Source organism: Marmota marmota, unplaced genomic scaffold (genome assembly GCF_001458135.2).
Source record: "Marmota marmota marmota unplaced genomic scaffold, marMar, whole genome shotgun sequence".
NCBI lineage: Eukaryota > Metazoa > Chordata > Mammalia > Rodentia > Sciuridae > Marmota > Marmota marmota.
In genome coordinates this window covers 6,701,581-6,719,525 of record NW_025999999.1, presented here as the reverse complement: position 1 = coordinate 6,719,525, position 17,945 = coordinate 6,701,581, and positions in this window count along the sequence as shown.

The window sequence follows — 17,945 nt, the reverse complement described above, 5'->3', positions numbered from 1 at the left end:
GCGTTTCTGCAGAGCCTCTTAATACTTCAAACTTCAATTTTACGGGCGATTGAACTAAGCATGTTTCTGACAAAATTGATATATGTATTAATTTGCTTTAACTGGTGATTAATTACTCTCCACTGAAAGAATTATATGGAGCTGTTTGCCTGCGATTTGCATATTAATCAAATTCTAGTTGATAATTCCGCCGGTGGGGGGGTCCGGGAGGGGCGGGGCAAAAGGGTGTGAAGGGGTGTTCGCGTGTGTGCTGGTGCCGGTGTGCCGGTGTGTGTGGGGGCTACCTACCCCCCCCTCCTTTGCTCGCTCCCTGCTTAGCTGCCAGTTTAGTGCATTAAAACCAAAGATGCAGAACGAGTTTGCCCGGCTATTTGGCGGGAGCAGAAATTGCCTGTCCGGTTTTATGATCTGCTCAGCCTGAGCAGCCGGGTCCTTAATGTCCCCTGTCAAAGTGTCCGCGATTTAAAGGGAAAACGGCCCCCGTTTTAGCGCAGCACCAAGCTGACAACGGACGAGACAGGGCGGAGCACCCCCTTAAATGACTCCCCCCAACAACGATCATGGTTTCCAGGTGGCCCCCAGCTCTGGGGATCCTCAGAAACTGATCTATATCCTTGGAGCAGTACAGCTTCTGGGACACTCCAGCTATGGAGCCCCCCCACCATCACTCATATGCATGAGGGTACATGCAGGCACAGCAGAGTCCCCAAGACACTGTCACTTGAACTGATGCGCAGGAAGCCACCATCTCAGGCACAGACACGGGGGCTATCCAGTCACACTCTTGTTCATGTAGACCCCTGCTCTCAGGCTGGTCTGTAGACACAGTAAGCTACTCACATGCACATCCCGATGCACAGAACCACACACAGGCAGGGAGCACACATAGGCACCCAAGTCACGTTCACCCGGCCTCTCAGGCACACGTGGTCACACACTCTCCGATACACGCACATTTTCAGAATCGCAGGCAGACCTTGTCCACCTACACATTGAGGCATGGAGTCCCCTCATACAGGATTCTCACCGAACTTACCCCCCAGGAACACGAAGCCCCCCCTTACCTCTTCCCGGTTCGGCCTGACTTTTTAAGCTAAAGGGGGTGGCACCACCAAATCAACTTTTCCCATCTCCGATTCAAAGGGTAGGAGTGTAATTAAAACCAGATAATTAATGAGACAATATTCCTCTAGCTACATCTTTAATGAACAAACCCCTTCAGGGCAGCCTCTTCTTCTAGGCTCATTAAAGAGAAGAAAGTTAGGCGGCTCGCAGACTTCCCAGCGCGTTAATAACGAACTCGGGGTGGGTGCCTCGGCCCAGGGCGCGGGAGCCACAGCCGCGCCTCTGTCCCTGGCCCCTCTAACTTTGTCACTTTGTCCGAATGACCTCCTTCACCAGCCTGGTTCAGTCGTTTCCAGCCTCCCCCAGAGGTTCCCAAAGCCTCAGTTCAGTGACCCCTGCTTCCCCGCCTGTGCTTTTTCTGGCTAGCAGTGAGCTCAGACAGGGGTCAGGCCTCTGAATCCCCCCAACCCCGGCCCTCGGCCGGGCTGGTAGTCTGGCTGGCTCTGTGAAAGGGAAATGGAGGAAAGGTAGAGGCCATAGTCTCTTGTCCTCTGAACCTCAGTGACCTAGTTGGGTAGCCTAGGATTGGCATTTGAGTAGCTGTCCTGGGAAACGGTGGGCTGGGGGGGAAGGGAAGAAAGATCAACTCATTTTTTCCCACGCACCTCCTTGCGCACCCCCAGGAATGCGCGCTAACAACCACATGCATGTGCATTCGCGCGCGCGTGAGCGTACACACATGGATACGCCCACTTGTTCGTCCTTACACGCGCACGGTCGGAGGTCCCTGAGGCAACTGAGAAAGCCTGGTCTGGGCCTTTCCCCTGCCTCCTGAGGTCGTCCTTGGTTCAGGCTCTAGGATGAGAACCTTTTCACATCTCTTACTGGATGTCCACTCTGGAGCGGACAACACAGTGGGGAACACTGGAAGTCCGCAGTGTACTGGGGAGCAAGGCCCAGGGAACCCGAGTCAGACCCGCGCGGCGTCGGTAGCTCTTGCGGCTGCTCTGGCGGCGGCGCCTGCGTTCGCCTGCGCCGGCTTTTAGGGATGAGTTATGTGGCAACGAGCGAAGTAAATCTGCATGCGCAAAAGATGCTAATTACTCTTAATAGCCTACCCAGACGCCCCGAGACTGGAAACCCAGAAACGTAAATCTGCTCCCGATAAATATTTTTAATTGTGAAATTTCCTAGAAAGAGGAAGGCTTTGGGTGCGCGGGCCAAGGCACTCAGCTTTGGAGGGAGGGAATCAGCCCCCACCCCGGAAGCAGGGTCCGGAGTCAGGAACCCGCGCGGGGGCGCCGCGAGCAGGCTGAGCGACCTAAGTCGGGCTGGCCCGCGCTGGGTAAAGTTAGTGATGTATCGCATTAATTACCAGTGTGAGCTGCAAATGGTTCGAGGCCCAGGGAAAATTAATGGGAATCCAAATTCTAATTATGTAGCTGTTGTTAAAGAGTTTAACTAGATAGTCACGGAGAAAATTGGATTATGCATAGAAAATATGCAGCCAGCGCGTGCGGGCCGGGGGAACGGTCAGGGGACTCGCAGCCAGGCTGTGTTCTGCCCTGGAGGACGTTCCTTTTCTGCCAGGAAGAAGATCCACCTCCGCCCCAGCGTGTAAAGATCCGGGTGTGTGCCTATGGCAGCCGAAGGGTGGGTCTCAGGCTCCGAACAGAGGCGGAAGGATGTGGAGGCGTGTGCTTGGATGCAGGACTGGTCTGGAGGTCCAGGCCTTCTGAGTTCCTGGGTCTGGGTAAGCGTTTATGCCCATTTCTCAGACTTTAGATCATTGCTCTGGGTCTCGGCTAATACACCCTGTGCTACTTCTGATAGTCACATAATTGCAACTGGGCACTGTGGGTTTATATTTTTTTCCACTCTCAGTTTAAGGAAATAGCCACCAAACGGAAGCCCAATTACACTCGAAGCCTCGTCATTCACTTTATTAAGGACCCTGGATATGTTTCCATTTTCTCAGGAAATGAGGTCTGATCAAGCAGCACTAATACCTCCCGCCTGGGGGAGCCAGCGAGAACTCCCAGGGGGCGGTCTCCATTTCCCCAGGAGTCCAGGAGGCTGGTAGTGCCAAAGCTGCAAAACGGGTGGGGCACCTTGAGGCTACAGATATCCAACCATTCACTCCTCCCATTTCCTCCCAGAACCTCATATTCGTTGCTACCAGTGCCATTCGATCAAGAGCGTGCTGGGTTCCGAGCTCCGGCAGGATGGCGCGGGTGGCGGTGGACTGGAGGGCTGGGGGACTTTGCTGTCCCAAAGGGAGACATAGAGTCCTTTCAAGTTCTATTTTCTGGCTTCCCGGGAGCTTGCCAATCCGCCCCCACCCCACCCCAAGCCGCTGCCAAGGCCTCTGGAGCTGGGCTAGTGGGCGTTGATCGTCTGGGACGGAACTTCCAGGGTCCCAGTTCCCGCCCCCTGCAGTCTCTTACTCCATATTTCTATCTCCCCCTCAATGAGAACGCACTCTGTCCCCGCCACCGTCTATTTTAAGGGAGAGGCTGGTGCATCCAGATCTCACTAGGAGCTCCAGTTCCCTAGGCCTAATCCAGCGCCGTTGCCGGCTGGCCGGATCTCGATTTCCTAGTCTACCCGGCGCGGTTAACACTAGTGCTGCTGACCAGCCGGCCGCACAGCCACTCCTCTCCAGGTCTTCGGTTCCCTCCGCACGGACCCCGGACTGCACTCAGGGGTGAGGAGGAGTGGGGAGGGATAGGCTAAGTCTCGGGAGATGGGGAGGAGCTAGAGAGAGTATCCCACGAGTTTGGGGCATCAGAGTCTCTCCAACTTGCAGGTGGTTAGGAGAAGCCAAGCTAGTGCCCAAAGGATCTGTACAGGGAAGGCCTCGCACAGAGAAGGGTCCGCGCTTGGTGATGTCCCACGGGGACTAATGGAGGGAATAATTCTGATCTGGAATGAATCTGAGACACATTTAGAGCCCTTTTCCCCTTTCCTCCGCGGGGTGTGTGTGTTGGGGAGGGGGGCGGGTTCCTCAAAGCCAGGGCAAATTCCCCAGCGTCAGGAGATAAACGCCAAGGGTGTCCAAGGAAGCGATAGAAAGAGCCAGGGATCCACACCTTCTCCAGTAACAAGGGTGGGTCGGGCAAGCCCAGAGCAAGTGTCTCCACACAGTCCCACAGAATCGGGGAGAAAAGCAGATGGACATGCTCTTCAGAATTTTAATTCCAGGCCAAACCCAGACTCTAAGATTCCGATTTTTTCTCCTAGCTCTCTACAGCGGAATCCATAAATTCAGAAAGACAAGAGGACCGATGACACACTGAGACCAAGATCCCCCACTCCAGCTCCAGGGACATCCATCTTCTATCTCTGGCAGCATGTTCGTGCCTTTAGCTCCTTTTTTTTCTTCCCTTGCCCTTTCCTAGCCTCTAATGAACGACGGCTGCTTCATAGTCTAGCGTACCCCGTCCAGTTTAGGTGAGGAGGATCCTTAACCCTGGCTCCTTGTTCTTCTAGCTCTTGGGGATCTCCAAGCCAGTCTCTCAACACCCGCCGGCCTCTTCAAAAACCGTGCGCTTTTCGGTGACGCGGGCTTCGAGCGCCACCTAGCGGCACCTGTGGCGACGTTCAACAGCAGCAGGCGCCCTTTCAGCTACACTTTTCCTTACCCTATTTGAAACTCCCAATACCCACCCATCGCGGTGCCACCTAATAAAAAGCCCTTACGTGAACACGCTTCACCCCTACTTCCTTGCACAGGTCCTTTAGGAGCGGCTGCAGGAAGGAATACCATGGGTACGTCTAGGGGTTCTCCTTGGAATCCGCAGACCCGGGGTCGCACTTTCAGGGTTGGGTATGGGATAGAGCTGAGGAAGGGGTCACCCCACCCCTTGTGGTGGGGAGAGAAAAAAAAGGGTCCTCCTTGGGCTGTATCAAGAGGCCAACCTTCTGGTTGAGCTCCCAAAAGGGAAGTTTAAAGTCTCTAGTCTTCCCTATTTCTATTCTAACCTGACTCCTTCGGGATTCTCCCAGACACTAGGAGCAAAGATCAGAATTCTTTCCGGTAGGAAAAGTCCGGATCCTCACACCCGCCTCCATGCCGGAAAGGTTAGGCAACAGCACCCTCTGCTGTCTGTGATTTAGAATTGCTTGGGCCGCCGCGCTGGAGGGCTGCGGACATTCCGGAACTGATCTCCTGCTGATCTTAGCCATGCCCCTGCCTTCAGGAAGGAAGTTTCTTTCACAAACAGGCAGAAGGGGCTTCATATAAACCTCGTGGATTTGCACAAGGAAGGGATACTCTGTGCTGTTAAGTTCTACCCCTATGGCTAGTTCTGCGCCAATCTTACTTCTCTCCTTTCTGTTGATAGGCCATCTGTCCCCTAACTGGAAGGTTAGAAATTTCTTCCCCTATACTACTTGTGAATGTATATGCCAAAACGTCATTTTGAGCACCATAAATACATACGATTTTCATTTGTCAATTAAGAAATAAAATAATCCAGGCATAGTGGTGCATACCTGTAATCCCAAATACTTGGGAGGCTGAGGCAGGATGATTGCAAATTCGAGGCCAGTCTTGGCAATTTTGAGGAACCCTCAGCATAGAAATGCCAGGAGCTGGGGGGGGGGGGCATCTGGCTCCTTATTTATCCCTTTACCAATCTTACCAATCCTGGAGAACCACAGAACATATCCCTCCCTACCCCACCTTCTTCCCACTGATGCTTATACATGAGGGAATGTAGTCTGCCATTTGGAATTAGAGATCCTGGGTTTAAGTCATTGGGACTTTGGCAAGTCACTTTATCTCTAAGCATCCATTTGGTTTCTGTGTGTTGGGGACAATGATCCCTGCCCCAGAGTGTTGCACTAAGGACTAGGGCTAAGGTCCCCACAAGGTGCTTTACAAAAGACATATTTTAGATTCAAGATCAGTGCCATAGGTGGGGGTGTTATTAAGTCCAGGCCTAAGCAGTGAGCTCTGGAGACTGAGGAGGGCAGTTACCAGATGGGAGAAGGAGTCCAGGTAGGGGCTGTCACCTCCTTTGGGATTCCCCTCTTTGTGTGCACCTGTAGGCATCTCCTTCACAGCTCCCTAGGCCTCCATACTACTTCCACCTCTTCTTCTCAGCCAATTCCCCCAGTAAAAAACTAACTCCTCTCTGTGAGAAAACAAAAGGGAAATATCCTTACCAATTATTGCCACAACCACCACCTCAAAGGAGTTGGGTTTACCTAGTGTCAGTTTCAGACATTAAAAAAGTGACTACACATCAAGTTCTAGGGAACCTGTTAAAAATTCACAGGCTGTGCTCTGGAACATGGCCTCCAGGCAATTGGGACTCCTCTGTCCACAATGAGACACATTGCCCTGGAATATCTAATGATGATCATAAGCAGGTAGTGAGATCTTCTGGGGAAGCCCTCCCCAAGATGCTCTTTCTCTGGTTTTCTTCCAGGGCAGAGGCTGGGGTTGGGCTAGGAGTAGTGAGCTGGGCAGACTTTGGGGAAACAATATTCAAGGACATTGATTTAGAATGATAGGAGTCAGGTCTAACAGAACAGGGCTTTGAGGTGTGGGTAGCAAAGTGTTAAAAAAGCCTCACTCATTCTAGCTGTTCCTTAACCTTTATAAGCCTTTATAATGCTCAGATGCTTCAGTAGCTGGTGACCCAAGTGGAATGGGAAGTTTTCTGATTTTTTACTGTTGTTGTTGTTTATTTTATGTGGTGTCAAGGACTGAACCCAGGGCTTCACACATGCTTCACGAATGAAAGATGGACGGAGATGAGGACTTGAGGATGCAGGGACAGTGCTGCTGACACTGATTACTGGACCTAGCCACCCATCACCTTATCCTGTTGTCTAGCTGTGTTCTTCCAGTATCAGTGAGCTCACAGGAGCCTCTGTACTTGGCTTTTTTTTTTTTTTTTTGTACTGGGGATTGATCCCAGAAATGCTCTACCACTAAGCCGCACCCCCAGCCCATTTTATTTTGTATTTTGAGACAGGGTCTCACTAAGTTGCCTAGTGCCTCCCTAATTTGCCAAGGTTAGCCTGGAACTTGCAATCTTCCTACCTCAGTCTCCCAAAGATTACAGGCATACACCACTGCACCCAGCTGGACCCAACTTTCTTAACCCAGTACCCAGTATCCCATTGAACTGGGAGCAGAGTTGGGTAAAAATGTGCTGAAGCATGTTTTCCTGATGCCCTGGCATAGCTTTGATCAAGTTCCTAAAGTCTCTGATCCAACAATATCGACTCCCTTCTCTTTTCCTCTAATCTGCTGTGAAGGAACCACCTTGATTTGATTTTTAAACTCCTGTGTATGCATATAAATGTGTTTATACAAGTTAAGCTTAAAGGTGAGCTGAGATTCCTGAGCTCTTGGTCCCCACAGGACAATAATCAGGTGTGGCTAAGGCAGAGTGGGAAACTTGCAGCCAGAGAAAGAGGCTGTCATCAGGCAGGAGGGAAGGGGCTGGGAACCCAGGCCATCACAAGCAGAAGGCTCCACTGAAGAAAAGAGGAGGTCATAGGGCATGGAAGTTTTCTTTCTTTTTTCTGTGGACTCAGATAGGGATGTCAGAGTGCAGGAGAAGTGGAGGACTTAGAAGGACAAGGGGGACTTATGCCTTGGAAGGTTAAGGTAAGATCCAGGTTGCTTTTCAGCTCCAACCTTCTATAAATGTGGCTTCCACATGACAGCAGATTTCAGAAGGCAAATTCTTTGGAAGATTCAGGAGCTTTCAAGACTTATCTGTTGAGTGAATGGTTGAATAAAGGGCTGGGGCTGTAGCTCAGTGGCAGAGTGCTTGACTAGCATGCATGAGGCACTGGGTTGGATCCTCAGAACCACATAAAAGTAAACAAGTAAAATAAAGGCATTATGTCCATCTACAACTACCAAATTTTTTTTAAATGGATGAATAAATAATGCAAAATGGCTACTTGTGGGCATAACTGTGTTAATTAAAGAGAGAGGGAGAAATACACTTTGTAAATCACTTGAAACTATTTGGGCAGATGTCTTGGTCATTTCAATGAGCAGACAGTTACACAATGTACAGAGACCCTTACATGTGATCATCTCAGTCCCTAGAACAACCTGGAGATGTGGGTATTAGACTCTATAATGGGGGCCTGAGGCTGGAAGGGCCAGTGCTGTGGTTTGTGGGAGGACAATCAGGGTTGGACCTGCTCTATAAGCCTGGGAGCAATGCCCTGCTCTCTTCACTGGGGGGCCCTTGGGGGTTTGTGCTCCTCTGTGGGCTGTAAGGCTGATGATATGTGGCTTCAGGGTTGCAACCTCTTCTTTAAGTGTCCCTTCCCTCCTCCCAGGTGAGCAGTGTTGCAAATTTGCCAGCTTCTTGCAACTCAGAGTGTGGTCAGAGACCAGCAGCAGCAGCAGCAGCAGCAGCTGACAGCCAGTTAGGAAAGCAGAATCCAATCCCGACCCAGACCTGCTGAGTCGGAGCTGTCTTAAGGAAATCTCTCCAGAGGTTTGCACTCACATAGGTGAATGCTAGACCCGTTTTCTGTGCCCACAGAATAAGGTCTGGCTCACCTTATTCGCAGGAAGCATCTTGCTTGGCTGGGGGTGCCCGTTTGTTTCAAGACCAGCAGTCTCTCGTCCTAGTTCAGATATCCCAGGGCTTCTGCCTTCCAACCTTCCCTCCTCTTCCAACCAGAAAACCAGATCCTCTGCTCTCCCCCATACCTCTACCTTACTCTGTTTTTAAAAATACATCTTTTATTTTAGAATAGTCTTAAATTTATAGAAAAGTTTCAAAGATAGCACAAAGAGCTCCCACATACTGCCATACAATGTCCTCTATTGGTGATGTCACATGACTATTGATACATTGCTGTTAACTGAACTCCCACTTTATTTATTTATTTATTGGTACTGGGGTTGAACCCAGGGGCACTTAACCTCTAAGCCACATCCCCTGCCCTTCTATATATTTTATTTAGAGAGAGGTTATTGCTGAGTTACTTAGATTTGCTAAGTTGCTGAGGCTGACCTTAAACTTATGATCCTCCTGCTTCAGTCTCTTGAGCAGCTAGGAATACAGGCATGGAACAGCACACTCAGCTGAACTCCCACTTTATGGAGATTCCATTAGTTTTCCCTCTAACATCCTTCTTCTATTTCAGGATTCTAGCCAGTATACTATATTACATTTAGTTATCACATCTTTGTCTCTTTGTGACAGTCTCTTGGACTTTCCTTGTCTTTTATTCACTTAACAGTTGAGTGGAATATGTCAGGTAGTTTGTAGAATGTCCCTTGATCTGGATTTGACTTTTGGCTTTCTCATGGTTGATCTAGGTTGTAGGCCTGAGGTGAAGTGCCCTTTTCAATTACATCACATTGGGGTGACATCTCATGTGCAGACAATCAATGTGACTCACTTTGGTGATATTAAACTTGATCACCAGGCTAGGGTCCTGCCTGTCTCTTTTTTTTTTTTTTTGGTACTGGGGATTGAACTCAGAGGTACTTGACCACTGAGCCACATCCCCAACCCTATTTCATATTTTATTTAGAGACAGGGTCTCACTGAGTTGCTTAGCACCTCGCTGTTGCTGAGGCTGGCTTTGAACTCAAAATATTCCTGCCGCAGCCTCCTGAGCTGCTGGGATTACAGGCGTGACCCTGCCCTGCCTTACTTTGAACCTTTTCTTTCTCCTTTCCCCAAGTCCCTCTAGTTTCCTTCCTGGTTAATATTTGTCAATTGTTTTAGTAGTTAATAGTATGTTTGTATTTCAGCCACCCCCCACCCCCAATGCATTTGTCCCTGTGCGTCTGAGGCTGCTGTTGTGTTGTCCTTATTACTGGCCAGCAGCCAGGACCCAGTGTGTTGTTGGGATGCAGCCTCTGCCAACAGAAGCACAGGTGCAGTCACCTGTCTCCTGCAGACTCCAAGCCTAAAAGCTACAGGGAGGCTGCCCATCAGGCCCTGGAGGCAAATAGAATATTGGGCCTTGGACAAGCCAAGGTACACTGAGGATGATTTAAGAAAGTGTATTCTTCTTGGGCTGGGCATATAGCTCAGTTGGTAGAGTGCTTGCCTCGCATGCACAAGGCCCAGCACCACACACACACAAAAAAAAAAAAGAAAGAAAGAAAGAATGTGTATTTTTCTTCAGTTGGTTAGAATTAAATTAGAAGCTGATGGTGGAGGGTGTACTGGGATGTAGCTCAGTGGTAAAGCACTTGCCTAGAATGCAGGAGGCCCTGGATATCTCTCTCTCTCTCTCTCTCTCTCTCTCTCTCTCTCTCACACACACACACACACACACACACACACGAGAAATAAGAAAGAAATTAATTGGAAATAGGAACATGCTGACTGTGTGAGGGAGGGAGAAACAGAGGGACTCAGTGTTGGACAGTATGCATGTGCTTCTACTTTCATATTTTTGTCCTGTTTTCTGCAGTACTGGGCATTGAACTAGGGCCCCATGAATGCTCAGCAAGTGCCCTATCACTGACCTACATCCTCAGCCCCTTTTAATTTTTAAGAAAGGGTTTCACTAAGTTACCCAGGCTGGCCTTGAATTGGTGATCCTCCCGCTGGGTTTATAGACTAGCACCATTAACCCTGGCCCATATTTTTGTTTTAGAAAAGCAGTACTGAATTGAAATATCCACCTTGAGCTTTCAATCCACCTGTGCTCCATGAGGCAGTCCCCCATGTCCATCCTGGATCTAGGGTTACCTTTTTCCAAGCAATCAGGGAAGAAATAGAAGTTAAAGAGATGTTGCAGGGGCTTTACCAAACAAACTTGATGCTCTGGAAAGAAAATTCTGACCTCTGGATGGAATTGATGCTTTAGTGTCCTGAGGGCTGAAGTGAGAGAGGTGTGCAAGATTCATGCTAACCTGGCCCACCCTCTGTGATCCTACCTACCAACCCTATAGAAGTCTTAGAATCACATTCTAGAATTCTCCATTTGGTGTCTAGTCTGCATGGATCCAGGATTATTCCTGAAAGAACAGTTATACTCAATAGTCATCATACATGTCACATAGGAGTCTGCCTTTGAGATGTTCTACAGGATTCTTTGCTACCTACCACAGAATACATGATGGGTCCAGATAAATAATAAGTCACTGGCCAGTTTTCCCTCAAGGATGGTGGTGGATGGTGGGTTGTGGGGAAGGGAGGGATAGTCAGATCCATCCCCATGAATTCTGTTTGTTCACATGACAGGCACTATGGAAGAATGTTCTCAGCACTCATCTAAGAACTAGCCCTTCCATCCAGTTGCACATGCCCTTGAGCCTCACATTTTCCAAGGTAAGGGGTAGGGAGAAGTATCTTGATGCTATTTGCAAATACTTTATTATCTCTTCAGTGTCAGGGAATGGAAACCCACCCATGATAGCCTGATGTGATATAGATTCAGGGGATTTCTCTCTGGGATCCTTCCCTGGGAGGTAGCTGCCCAGACATGGCTGGTTGGACCAGATAGATACAGACTCAGACTGGGCTTGCCAAAGCCTTTCCTCTGGGCATTTGAGCAAGGGGTAGAGAGTGGTCAGGACATCTCTGTAGCTGCTTGACTTTGTACACTCTGGAGCTATAAGCAATAATGTTCAGCCTTGTGCTCATGGAGAACTGAAGAAAGATGCCCGATACCATGAGATCTAGAGAGAGAAGGGCTGCCTGATTCTAGGCCTGGATGTGACACCTGTTCCAGGTTCCAGGTTCCAGGAGACACTTGCACCCCTAGTTTGACTACTGTTTCATCTAAGTTAGCCTGAACAGGTCTCTGTCAGTTATACCTAAAGAGGCCTAAGACAGGGTATATTGTAGGGGATCAGAAAATGTCCCAGAAAGGAAGGGCAGGAAGTGCAGTTGGACTCAGGAGTTGAGAATATTTTATATGTCTCCCTTTCTCTTTCTTCCATCTTGCCCAGGTAGTTCTTTCTCATTTCTATTGATCTCAGTACACCAGCTTTCCTCTTTTTCCCCCCATTAGTGGTCCCCCCAAATTCAGATTTCTCTAAATCTATGCAGTGTTTAGTTCAAGCTATTGGGCTCCAATCTCTACTTCTTAGCTTGGCTCAGCCAATGTCTTAGTCTCCTTGGGTCAGGTGTCCACTCCTGCTCACAATGGGAACAAAGGAGACTCATATAAAACATTGATCAGGACCTATTTTTTTTTGGGGGGGGGATACTGGGAATTTAACCCAGCTTTATCACTGAGTTCCATCCCCAGCCTTTTTTTGAAACAGGGTCTTGCTAAGTTGCTTAGGGCCTTGCTATATTGCTGAAGCTGGCCTTGAACTTATGGTCCTCCTTTCTCAGCCTCCCAAGTTGCTGAGATTATAGGTATGCACCCCACTGCACCCATGCTTTAAAGAAGAAGCAAGAACCTAATTTAAACTGATCTAAGTGGAAAAGCAGAAAAGGCTTAGCTTATGTTGCTGATATGAGAAGAGTGGAGTGGGCTTCAGGGACAATTGGATTTAGAAATGCCAACAAAGTCACTGGGGCTCTATTCCTCTCTCTGTGTTGGCCTCATCCCCTCATGTTGGATCTTCATGTGGCAGATGGAGATGAAGGAGACAGACAACTCTAATATTATATCACCTCAAATAGTGATTTGGGGGTAAAGAAAGGCTGTCTCCTGTTACTTTACTTAACTGCAAAATCCCAGTTAAGGAGCTCATCAAGCTGGTTTGAGTTGAACATCCTTCCCTGGGCTGATCACTGTAGCCAGGGGTGCAAGGATGCTGTCATTGGCAGTTCCTCCCTGCTTGCATTGGGGTACAGGGAGCTTTTTTAAAGAATAGAGCTGGTTGGGAAAGTGTTGGTTCACTGTGCTAGGACACCCCTTTCAGGAGTTTGGGATGTAGCAGATAAACTAGCAGAGAAACTGGCACAGAAATGTGGCACTCATGGCTCCAGATCCTCCTCTTCTGTGGTCCTGATCAGCTGTCACTCAGAGGCCTGTCTTTGCAGTTCTGAATCACTCCACTAGCAATCCTTTGGCCTCCACCATGATCTTATTTTTCTTGAAGCCTTAGTATTCTGCTATGACTCATTCTCCCTGGACTTAACCAACTGGCTCCTGGAGGCCAGCTTCCATTCTTGGGGAGGATTCTGATGCTGGGCTCTGAGCAAGAGCCTGTAACTCTCCCCCATGGGTTGGTACTGCCCCTTGGAGCTGGACACTGTGGCTTACAGGAGCTACTAAAGCCAGAGGAGGTCAGTTTATGCAGGCAACGATCTGTACTTGGTACAGCATTACTGGCCCAGGCACAAGGCTTGGAAGATTCCAAGCAGAGCTGGCTTATGTCCCATGTGGGTCTTCAGAGTAGCCCTTCCAGTAGCAATTATAAGCTCCTCTCTGTGTTGACTTCTGTCATCCCAAAGTCTTAAGCAAAGTTTTGTCAAATGCTTACAATAATAGAGGGACGTTGGAGGTCAGAGGCCTGCAGGCAATCCCTGCCTTCAAAACTGAGACATGGGGAGACACCAGGATTACTTCATAGCTCCAGTTGTCTCTCAAACAAGTCTGTTCAGACATCTTCAAATATGCATTTTCACTGTTCTCTCTGCCAGAGTGTTGACACGTGGGCTGGCTTTCCCAGGGCTGAGTGCTGCCCTGCTGCTCTGTGTGAAACCCCCTCCTCATAATCAGAGGCCCAGGATTGCCCACAGGCAGGAGGGAGCCTGAGGAGCATTCCTGCCTCTCAGTCAGTGCCTCTTCTGTTTGCAGAATCCCTCAGCACAAAGCACTTGATGTGTGTGGGCAAATCTGTCCAGTCTTTCAAAAGACACGATTCTTGGGTGTGAGGACAGAGAAAGGACTGTCTTCCTTCACCTGCCTCCTTTGCTTCCTGTACCCCACCTCTCAGCTCTGCCTGGGAAGATTCTGAGAGTAGCCAGCGGGGCTGAAGCTTGAGGGCCACAGCAGAGGCAGAGGCTGAGGCTGGGGAAGGACCTTGCCCCCTGTCTTACTGGGCAGCCCGGGCTGTCTGCCCTTAGGACCCATTGTCCTACAAAGGAGTGAGCAGGCATCTAGTAAGGAATAATAAGTACAGGCTGGACACACACTCGTGTTAATTCAGAAACTGAATTTTGATAGTTTATTTTGAAAAATATTTAAACCTATAGAAAAGTTAAAAAAAAAAAAAAGAAACAAAAAGTATAATAAACTTCCAAATCCCTTTCACTGAGAACTAATATTTTACTACATTTGCTTTAATCTATCTGTGTTTACACACATGAAAACAAATACATGCACACATATAAATGTAATTAGTTTTGGGGGTTGTGCATGAGATATTTTAGGGTAAGTTTTAGACCTCATAATTCTCCATCCTGAAGTACTTTAGCACATAACTTTTTTTTCCCCCCAGTACTGAGGGTTGAACTCAGGGGCACTCTACCACCAAGCTACATCCCCAACCCTTTTTATTTTAATTTGAGACAGGATCTCACTAAATTGCTGAGACTGGCCTCAAACTTGCAGTTTTCCTGCCTCAGCTTCATGAGTAGCTGGAATCACAGAGTGTGCCACCGTGTGCTACTAGCACATAGTTCTGAAAAGCAAGGACATTCTTTTACATGTCCTTATGCCGCAGTCCGGCTGCAGCAAAATAACCGGGGGGTGACGAACAACTTGTGTACATTGATACAGCAGGAGTGGGAGCCGTTTATTGTAGGACAGGAGGGGTATTTATACATTCCACACAGCTTATCTAATTAACATAAACTAATTAACATAAACTTATCTAATTAACATAAACAGCAGTCAACCAATAAGGAATCTCCACATTTAATGGCTCGCTGGCGTTACTTCACAAATCACTCCCTCTGGCAAAATGCCAGGTGCCATCCTGACTTGTTTACAGACTCTAACATCCTTAGACAATTACAAAATTAATGAAATGTCATTGATACACACTAGTATCTAATAAATAATCCATATTCAGATTTTGTTCTTTGTCCCAATACTGTCTTTTAAGCCACTTTTTTTTTTTCTTGAGCCAAAATTCCAATCCTGGATTTATTGTTGTGGTTAGTTGTTGTGTCTCTTTAGTTTTTTTTAAATCTGGAAAAATTCTTGTGAACCTTGGTTGCTTTTCATAATATTAAAATTTCTGAAGTTTGGCTGTCTGGCAGCTTCCTCATGATTAGATTCGGTTTGTGCATTTTTGACAGGGACACCACATGACACATGCTGTGTCCTCCTCACTGCATCAATCAGAAAGCAGAGGATGTCAGTGTGTCCCAGTATTGGTGACATTAATTTTGATCACTTGCTTAACATGTTTTTTGCCAGATCTATCAGTTGTAAAGGTTGTTTTCTTTCCCTTTGAAATTAATCATCTCTCTGTGGGGGAAATACTTTGAGACTGTTCTTTTCCTCCAATAAACTCTTGCCCTATAGTTTTAGCATCTATCAGTAATTCCTTCCCGAATCAGTAATTCCTTCCTGAATCAGTCATTACCATGACACTTGCAGAATAGAGTTGACTCCTCTCAACATCTAGAATTAGCTGCTATTTATTATATCATTTTCCAGATTAAGTCATTGGCTCAGAAAGGCCAATAATTGCCCAAGGTAACACAGTGATGAGATTCAGACTGATCTGACTCCAGAGACTATGACCTGCTACCCCTCCAGCCATGACATCTGGGAAATGTAGAAAAGATCTCTCATCACATCTCCCCCTCTGCACACTCTAACCTGTTGCTCCTGTCCCTAAATGGGAAGCTGAGCTCTGATCATACTGGGAGTGAAAGGACTGGGATGCAGGATCTCTCTGCAATTCCCCATCTCCCAACACTTCCATTTTGTGCCCTCCAAAAACTAATATGCAGAGCAGATGTCTCAAAAGGAAGTCACCTTGATTATCCTGTCTTCCCCGACACACACACACACACACACACACACACACACACACAGGAGTTGAGTGACTTTCTCCCCATGTTGGTATGAGCCTGGTATGGGATGGACTTTGCCATGCAAGTGAGTGGTTCGGGGAGAATCAGAAGCAAAAAGCTACTAGGCAACTGCTCTTAGGATGGACTGAGAATGCAGTGTGTCCGTGAGTGTGTATGAGCTTCTGTGTTTACAGTTAGAAATTCTAGAAGGGAAAAAGAGGAGAGGAAGTAGGTGCCTTAAGGTACTGGCTAGAATTAGACTGCTGGAAGTTGAACCTTGGGCCCACCACCAATCTTGTGATCTCTGATAAGATGCTTAATCGCTTTAGGTCTTGGGTTTGCCACCTGTGAAGTGGGCACATCAGCACCTGGCTCATGCAGTTGTTGTGAGGATTAAAAGAACTAGTCTGTGTGAAGATGCCCAGGTGAGAAATTGCTCAGTACACATTGGGGGTGTGCCGAAGAAGAGAATGACATGGGCCATGGTGGTAGGCAGAGGGCCTCCGCCACAGGACAGTGTCCACGTTGGGAAATATCTCAGGCTGTTTTTTCAGAGATAGGGGCAGGATGGATGGTCCTGTTATGGGGCAGGGAGGGCTGATGACACACTCCTTCACTTGTTTACACTTCATCTCTCACCTGCTTCCAGAAAGGCTTTCAAGTGGCTCCTAATTAAAGCCTCAGGTACCTTAGCCTGCTGGGATAGGAGGACCAGCTGGAAGTTGGCTTATGTGAGACTGGCACAACATGGCAGGTCCTGGGCTCACCCTGTGGCAGGGGAGATGAAATGCAGACTCCCTCACTGTGAGGTGGGGAAGATGCCAGGCACGAGGGGCCCAGGTGGGAAAGCAGTCTGATCCCTCACTGGCCACTTGGACCTGGGCCAGAGAAGGGCTGGAGGTTGGGTGTCTCTAGACTGAACAAAGGAACATGGGAGGGAGAGTAGGCACTGAGAAGGTCTATGGAATCTGATGGAGCCATTTCTAGTACTTGCTTGGTTGGCTGTCTTTGGCTTGGATCGTCCTGTGGGATATCTGTGTTGCCAGTCCTGGGCCCTTCAGCAGCAGAGGCACTAGCCCTCCCCTCCAGAAACTGATGGCTGTCATCTCTGGAAGAACAGCCTTTCCTGTTGTGGGGGAGGTTCAGGTGTCTCTGACCTCGGGGTGAAATTTCCTTATGGAGGAAATCCTGCCCTCCCTTCCAGTGTCTCTCTGCTCTAATCCTGTTTCAGCATGGGTTGGGCCCTCCTGCTCCACCCTGAAACAGTCCCAAAGTCCTACTGGTCCATCTACCTTTGTCTGACAGCACATTAAGGAAGAAGCCCCTGGCTCCCACCCACTGGGAGCTTTTCTTTCTCAGGGCACCCAGGGGTCCTGAGCTTTGTCTGCCCTCCCCATACCATTTCCTGTCTTTTACCTTGAACATCCTGACTCCCCAGCTTCAGCTCAGCTCAGGTTTCTGTTGGAGGCACGTTGACAGCCAGCATCCCCACGTTACACCAAGTTTTGGCAAGTCTATCTCAACTCTGACAGACTTTCTGTCACACTTCCTTACAGCTACTTAAACTGCACTTTACCATGTAATGGAATACCTTCCATTTAGGGGTCTCCCCCAGGCAGGATTAAACATGATGACAGTTCCTAAAAGTAGGAGCTAGGATTTAGATTAAAAAGGTAGGTAGCTAGACTGCGGGGAGAGGAACAGAAGTTGTAGAGCCAGCTTCTGCCAACCTGGGTTGCCCAAGCTGGAGAAGTAGAGAGGACTACTCTGCTCAGTGGATCCCTGCTTCCTCCTTGCTCTGCAGAAGGGAAACCCCTTCACCCTGGGGCAAAGAAAGGGGGGTAAGAGTGAGGTAGGATGGAAGAAATTAAAAAGATAGGTAGAAAGGAGGCAAAAGAAAGAAAAAAGGAGACTTTCACTTTGCTCTGAAAACCTTGTGGTAGGGTTCCTTACACCTCTACTCCCCAAGCCAGCTTTCATCTC